General features: G+C 43.0%; 1 long non-coding RNA gene across 1 annotated transcript; it reads left to right on the forward strand.

Annotated features, from left to right (window-relative positions):
• The first annotated feature begins 99 nt into the window (after window positions 1–99).
• LOC148759078 (uncharacterized) lies at window positions 100–5,168 on the forward strand. The gene is made up of 2 exons (XR_016022008.1): window positions 100–2,557; window positions 2,721–5,168. It is a non-coding gene; the product is annotated as an uncharacterized LOC148759078 (long non-coding RNA).
• The last annotated feature ends 3,065 nt before the right edge of the window (window positions 5,169–8,233 follow it).

Genomic DNA, 8,233 nt, shown 5'->3' on the forward strand with positions numbered 1-8,233 from the left:
CTATAATCCCGCCTCTTAGCAACTGATGCGAGAGGGCGGGAGAAGCAGCTTTTAGCCTATTAGAAAACAGTTCTCACCTTAGCAATGGCGACAGGAAGATCCCACCCCTTAACAGGCTTCCGTCTCCAGTTTATTTACAACTGATGCGATTGATGTTAAGTTTAGCCAATAGAAAATCAGAATAGGCGAGGTCTCCTTGACCAATCTTGATACAGTAGTACCTCTGGTTTCCAAAGTCTGCGTGCACGAACGTTTCGGTTTACAAACACCGTAAACCCGGAAGTAAATGCTTCGGTTTTTGAACACACCTCAGAAGTCGAACATGTCACTGGCGACTTCCGCTGAGTGCAAGATCCTGAGGCCTAGCTGTCAGCTGTTGAGTCCTGAGCACCCACGAAACAGGGAGGTGATACTTGGGCTTGTTTGGTGACTGTGTGCCATCAATCTATACTCATCTCATCTCAAGAGCACTCTTGCAACCAATTTGTTTTTGTGAATGTGTGGAACCCAGTGCATCAATCTGTGTTCATCTAATCTAAGTAGCCCTCTTGCAACCAATTTGTTTTTGTCACTGTGCAATCAATCTGTGTTCATGTCATCTCAGGAGCCCTCTGCCAATCACCCCTTGCTGTGAGAAATGGATAAAAGCTGCAAAGCCAAGAGAATCATTAACAGAACAACAATAGAGGTGAAGAAGGAAATTATTTCCAAACATGAAAGTGGTGTCCGTGTATGTGATCTGGCAACGCAGTTTGGTATTGCCAAATCTACAATTTGTACCATCTTAAAAAATAAAGAAGCCATTAAAGGAGCCAATGTTGCAAGAGGTGTTAAAACACTTACAAGACAAAGAACACAGGCAATTGAAGAAGTGGAAAAATTGCTTTTCATATGGATAAATGAAAAACAGTTGGCCGGTGACAGCGTTTCTGAGAGCATAATTTGTGAAAAAGCTTTACATTTGCATGCTGACCTCATCAAAAACACCCCTGGAACAAGCGCTGAGAGTGATATTTTCAAGGCAAGTAGAGGGTGGTTTGAAAAGTTTAAGAGGAGAAGTGGCATACACACTGTGGTAAGACATGGTAAAGCTGCCAGTGCCAACAAAGAAGACGCCGACCAATTTGTTTTGGAATTTAAAGATTACGTAGAGGCAGAGGGTTTCCTTCCCCAACAAGTTTTCAACTGTGATGAAACAGGCCTCTTTTGGAAGAAAATGCCAAAGAGGACCTACATAACAAAGGAGGAGAAATCATTGCCAGGACACAAGCCCATGAAAGACAGGCTAACCCTTCTATTTTGTGGGAATGCAAGTGGGGATTTTAAGTTGAAGCCTTTGCTAGTCTACCATTCTGAGAACCCCAGGGTATTTAAGAAAAACAATGTCATAAAAAGCAAATTGCATGTGATGTGGAGGGCAAACAGCAAAGCTTGGGTAACCAGGCAATTTTTTATTGAGTGGGTTCACGAAGTGTTCGGGCCAAGTGTAAAAAAATATCTCCAAGAGAAAAATCTTCCAATGAAGTGCCTGCTTGTTATGGAGAATGCTCCAGCTCACCCCCCAGGCTTGGAGGATGAGTTGATGGAAGAGTTCAGTTTTATCAACGTAAAGTTTTTGCCCCCCAACACGACTTCTCTCATCCAGCCCATGGACCAGCAGGTCATATCTAATTTTAAGAAGCTTTACACCAAAGCACTGTTCCAAAGGTGCTTCGAGGTGACCTCGGACACAGAGCTAACCCTCAGAGAGTTCTGGAAGAATCATTTCAATATCCTACATTGCTTACATCTCATAGACAAAGCATGGAGGGATGTGTCTCACAGAACAATGAAGTCAGCATGGAAGAAATTGTGGCCAGACGCTGTCCCTGACTGTGTATTTGAGGATGTTGAAGAGGATGCTCCTATTGTTGAGGATATTGTGTCTCTGGGAAAGTCCATGGGCTTGGAAGTGAGTAGCGATGATGTGGAGGAGCTAGTGGAGGACCACGAGACTGAACTCACCACAGAAGAACTTCAGCACATTCTGATGGAGCAGCAACAGGCGGCAACTGAGGAACTGTCTTCGGAGGAGGAGGGAAGAGAAAGAGTTCCTACTGCACTGATCAAAGAAATGTGTGCAAAATGGATTGAAGTGCAAATTTTTGTTGAAAAATATCACCCTGATAAAGCTGCAGTAAGTCATGCCACTAACACTTTCAATGATAATGCTATGTCTCACTTTAGACAAATTTTAAAACATCGGAAAAAGCAAATGTCAATTGAAAAATGTTTAGTGAGGAAAAGATCCAGTGAGTCTAAACCAGGTGTCAGTGGTATAAAAAAATCAAAGGAAGGAATGGCAGAAGAGGAGTCACCTACAGTGATTCTGGAAGAGGGCTACAGAACACCTGAACAGCAGTCACCTATTGTGATTCTGGAAGAGGACCACAGAACACCTGAACAATACTCACCTATTGTGATTCTGGAAGAGGACCACAGAACACCTGAACAACACTCACCTATCGTGATTATTGAAGGGGACCCCCCATCCAAACCATGACTGTCATCATTGCAGGTAAGAAAAAATTACATTTTCATTTTTATCATCTACAGTACTGTTTTTACATTGTTTATTATTGCTTTTACAGTGTAGTATTTTGTGTTTATTGCTTTCATTGTGTATCATTTTATGGATCGTATCATTAGATAGTAAAATTCATGCTAAATTGCTGTTTTAGGGGTTGATTTTAAAGGTCTGAAACGGATTCATCCATTTTGCATTCCTTTCTATGGGAAACCGTGCCTCAGTTTTCAAACGTTTCAGAACTCGAACAGTCTTCCGGAACAGATTACATTCGAAAACCAAGGTACCACTGTATTTCCATCAAAACTGTGTGAAGTTGTTTTCCTTCTTTCCTTCTTATCATGATCTTTTTGTTCTGGGAAACTTGTAATTGAAACCTCTTTACAAGTAGGGTCCTGAAGGGACAATTTTTTTAAAGTAAGACGATTGTTGTCTTTCGAGGTTCTAAACAATTTAAAACGGAAAAAAAAAATTGTCAGTGTTTTATGGAAATAAATGTTAGCATTTTAAAAAATAGCCATTAGCTCAGTTGGTTTGAACGTGGCGTTAATAACACCAGGGTTACTGGTTCAAGCCCCGTATGGGCCACTGGGAGCTGCGCCCTCCTAAAAAAAAATAAATAAGAATAAAGCCACAGGGATTTTTTTTTTTTTTTTTTTGGAAGCAAAATGAACATAAGGATTAAGAAAAAGTTTTTTATTCCTCACAATATCTTGTGAGACAAATATTATCTCCATTTAAAAAGCCAAGGCTAAGATAGGCCAAGGTACCTGCCGAAGGTCAATATCAACAGTAATAAGTCAGTTGATAGCATGTGAAAAATAGCATTTTACCTCTGTGGTTTTCCTCCCAAAAACCCATAAAACTAATCCAATCATGAGAAAAACATTAAACATTCAAATAGAGGGGCATCCTATAAAATACCCAACATGTACTCCTTAAAACTGTCAAGGTCTTCAAAAACAAGGAAAGTCTGAGAAACTAACAGCCAAGAGGTGCCTAAGGAGACATGAGAACCAAATATGATATGATATAATGTATGAGATCCTGGAACAGAAAAAAAAAAAAAGGTAAAAACTAAGGAAATCTGAGTAAACTATAGACATTTAGCTAATAATCATATATCAATACTGGTTCATTAATGGTGGCACATGTACTGTATTAATATAATAGTGGAAACTGGATGTGGGTTATATGGGAACTCTGTGTACTATCTTCTAAATTTTTTTGTAAATCTAATAAAACTGTTTTAAAAAATAATTTGTGTATACACACACACACACACACACACACACACACACCACTTCATTTTCAACCAGACCCCAAATTCTCACCATTCAGAGCTCACTCTTTGGTTTTCACTAATGGCCAGCGAACAGGGGAATTAATTCCAAACTTGGGAACTACGTAATTCCCAAAGATCATTGATCACTGATTGCTATATGTAAAAATGAGGTGTACAAGTAATGTACATAAACACATCACACCTTACCATCCAAATGAATTCTGTCACTTCACAGTAATCACTCAAAGGTTTTAACATTGTTTTAAAAATGAGGACACTGCTCAAAACACTTTGAGAATCATCTTTGGATTCTATAGCATGCATTGCAATGAATATTCATTATCTGCAGGTGGATCTGATTTGTGCAAATAACCAAAAGAACTCAAGCCAAGACTGATGAGTATAATGGGGTGGGAAATCTGGATAGCAAATGTGTTTCAGAATTTTTTTAGATTTAAGAAAGGTAATATGGTGCATATACAATATAAAGCAACAGTCCCAATGGGGTCTGGGACACTACCCTGTAATCAAAGAAATTAATATTTCTGCTATGAGATATGTGAATAGTCACACTGGGATAAAGCTATGGAATAAACCTAAGTGTGATAAACAAAAACTACAAATAGCCTCATGTAAGTTTAGGTCAGGTTTGCCACAACATAAGTTCAGGTCAAATTAGGTGTTTCAACAAATGAGATTTAAAAGACTTGGTTTTCATATATATGGTGTGTGTTTTTTATTTAGGAAAAGGATTGCAGACAATAAATATTTGATGAAGACGATTCCCAAAACTTTGAGGAGAAGCACTCCATTCCATTTACTCTGTCACCCAAACTAGAGAGTCACCCTAACCCGTCTTCTCTTCCCTCAACACCCTAGTCACTTAATCATCAGGTCTTATTGATTTGAATCTTAAAATCTGTCCTTTCCTCTCCATCCTATGCCAGTGATTTAGTCCAGCACTTTGCCATCTCTCACTTGGAACCACTTTAGTTTCCTCCAAGGTGGCCTCCCTGCTGTTTTTGCAGCCATAAAGCCCTTCCTCCACACTACTCCTAAATGCAGATCTGACCATGTCACTCCCATGTTACAAAGTCTTTATGGTTCCACAGTATCTCCTGTGATGAAGCCCAGGGTCCTTACTATGATATGAAACGTAGATGTAAAGACACAACTATAGCAACGCTATTCAAAGTTTGTTACTAATCTGCAATGAAACAATTTCAGAAATAAAGTGTAAGCATTTAGAAACTTTTATAGCAATTTGACAGCAAAGTTTTATATTTATTGAATCTAATAAAAATGGGGATTTTATTTCATTTTTCTGTTAACCACTTTTTGTGTATTTTATAGACGTAGTGGACAATAGATTGGGATTTCTTAAATTGGTCCTTTATTATAGTTTGAGAAGCCCTAGTCTATAATATCCTTAATGGCCTTGTAGACCTCCCTGGGCTCCTTTTTAAGCACCACCACCACCCATCCAGCAATAATTAACAATGTCTAGTTTCTCAAACATATTGTTTCATACTTCCAGGTAAGTTTACATTCTGCTCTCTGACTTGACTGTGCCTTCCTTCTGGAAATCTGTTCAGACTTCAAAATCCCAGGCTGCATCATCTCCTTTAGATGCCTGTCTAAACCTGTCCCTCACAACTCCAGGCAGAATAGATCACTGGCTTCCTATATTTGTGTCACTGTTTGTACCGCCATTATTGCATTACATTGTAATTGTTTATAGGTCTATCTCCCCTACTAGTCTATGAGCTCCTTAAAGGCAGTTCCTTTGTCTTTTTGAGGCACAGTGAAGCACCTCCTCTAAGATGCCTAAATTGAAGGATAACAGTCCTTAGACTATAATTCTAATATGTTACTGAAAAAGGAAAAAAGGAGGATCATTACTTTATATTTTTCTATTACCAGCAAAGAGTTCAGCCTTCTACCTTTAACACCTGGGCATGAATTAATTTACCAGAATAGTAGACATTTTAGAAGGTCAAGGAACCAGACTTGTGAGACTTGCTGGAAACTTTAAGAAGGATGGAGACATGGAAAACAAATGTCTCCACTTAAACAGTTTTGCCCACGTTCAGCTCCTTTTGGAGTAAAATCTATGTCAATTGCCCTTTTCAAAGTTGCTCAGGCCTAGAAATAGCATCATCAACCCATTTGTTTCAGAGGGCCCACCAGATACCCAACCTACACCGGAGAGGTCTTGGGCTATGGGTGAAACAAGCAACTATAAGTGAGTGTACAGAGAGCCATGAGGCCACTGAGGGATGGGAGCAATTCTGCCCAGAGGGAGTACAGGAAGGAGAGGGTCCAAGAAGGTGACATTTGAGCCAGACCTTGCAAAGTAAGTTGGATTCAGCCTGGTGAAAAATTGGGAGCGGTGAAGGGATGGGGGTTAGAAGTGCAATCTGCTAATTAAAATGTACACATCCCTGGGAATGCGAGTCCGCCAGGTTCGCGATTTCCTCACTCCTCTTTTCACCCAATTTCTTCACAATCTTTTCCCCTTTTCTTGGAAAATTGGGACTGAGGATACTGTTTCCCATCCTGGAAGAGACCACTATAGACAATAAATTAGTCAATTATTTATTAATAAATTATTCATTGACAATAAATCATTTCATTAAATGGGATCCGTAGCTCTGCGTGCCTATGAGAACTCTGAGGTGGGGGGAGCAGGTAAGTCAAGTAGGGAAGTGGTCCTGAGCCACCCTAGAGAAAATGGAGCCCATGCAGAAAACGAGAAGAAATGAAGATCTTTGTATTTGTCCCACCCACTTTTTGTCATCTTCCACACACACACACACACACACACACACACACACACCTTTATGTTTTTCTATAGTTTCTCACAGTCTCAGCCTCTCTGTCTCTGTGTCTCTCCTTTTGCTAAAGACTGGAAATTCCTTGTTCTCAACGGAAGGGAGTAGGAGGGAAGGTGGGGGTGGTAGAAGTGGGAGGGAAGCAAAGAACAGACATCTCAGCAGCTCTGGCTGCGGGGGTGCTCTGGGCTTCTGGTGGGGCTTGACAAGTCAATGATTTTTTAAATGTATACATTTTAAAATCCACACATAGGGGCTCACATACAAACCTAGACAGAGGCACAGATACACAGTAGATGTAAAGAAACACATACAAATACATAATCTCTGGCTACAGAAGTACGAACTGGCTGTAATATCTTAAATTTGCTTAGCATTTTACAATTTACAGAGTTTTCACATACGTCCTCTTATTTGAACCTCATGACAACCCTGAGAAGCAAAGATAGAAAGGCTCAGGAGTTTCACAGTTTCGTACGCAGACAGACCCCTAGGGGAGATGGCAGGCTTTGACGGCGGGATTTTTCTCCACTCTTCGGCCGAGTACCCGCCCCAGGACGGAGGAGTGAAGGCCTCTAAATTGGCTCCTCCCTCGTCTTTCCTGGGGTGGGACCTAGGCGCCCGGCGCCCAGTGGGTAACTGCCCTCTTACTTCACGCCCTACTCCGCCCTCTTCCTCAGTCCAGCGTCTCCCTCAGGATACCGGGGCTCAGCACCGCCCCAAGAAGACCAAGTGGGAGGGAGGGGGGCGCCTCAGCAGAGGCTGCGTGGGCGGAGGATGTGCGTCACGGGGAGCGTGGGCAGGGGGAGGGAGGAGGCACGTGGAAACCCGCGGCCAGCGACTGGCAGCCCAGACTCCAAAATAACCAGAGGGGGTGGGGGAGGGGCGCCCACACAGAACACAGGGGGTCGGAGTACCCCCGAAGGAGCCTGTCTAGCCGTGTCCCCCAGTCGCGGGATAGGGGATGGGGAGGGACTCAGCTTTGTCCTATCACCCCACACTGGGTTGGGGCTTAATGGGGCAGGAAAGAGAATTTTAGCTACTGAAATCCCTCCAGTGATGTACCCCTCCTCTTCTGCCCCCAGCGGAGACCGAAAGGTCCCCTCGCCAGGCCGGAATGTAGAACCAGCCTCCGCACACGCCGCCCACGCCCTGCCGGGCCGGGCCACTCAGAACTGCGGAATGATGGGGCGGGGCTGAGGTTTTAGACCGAGGGAACCTTGCCTCTGGCCAGTCTGTTCGCTTCCAGTCTCCCTCCCCCATCCCCCTGCCATCGTTTCCTCTGGGCCTAGAGCCGCAGGGCCAGGCCCTCAGAACCCCCGCCTGTCTCCAACCCAGTCCTCCCAGCCGTGGGCGGGAGTGTAATGGGAACCAGATGGGGCTGGAAGAAACAAAGGGGGGAGGGATGGTGGGTTGTGGAAGGGGCTAGGATCCTTGAAGGAGCTCCTCCCTCCAACTCCTCCGTAGGGAGCCGCGCCATCGGCTCCCGGTCTCCTGCCCATCCTCCACTAAACTCTTGAGCGAAGTCCCCTAATAGACGTCCCTAGA

This window comes from Rhinolophus sinicus, chromosome 1, assembly GCF_057876585.1.
Source record: "Rhinolophus sinicus isolate RSI-liver-muscle chromosome 1, RSI-T2T, whole genome shotgun sequence".
Classification (NCBI taxonomy): Eukaryota; Metazoa; Chordata; class Mammalia; order Chiroptera; family Rhinolophidae; genus Rhinolophus; species Rhinolophus sinicus.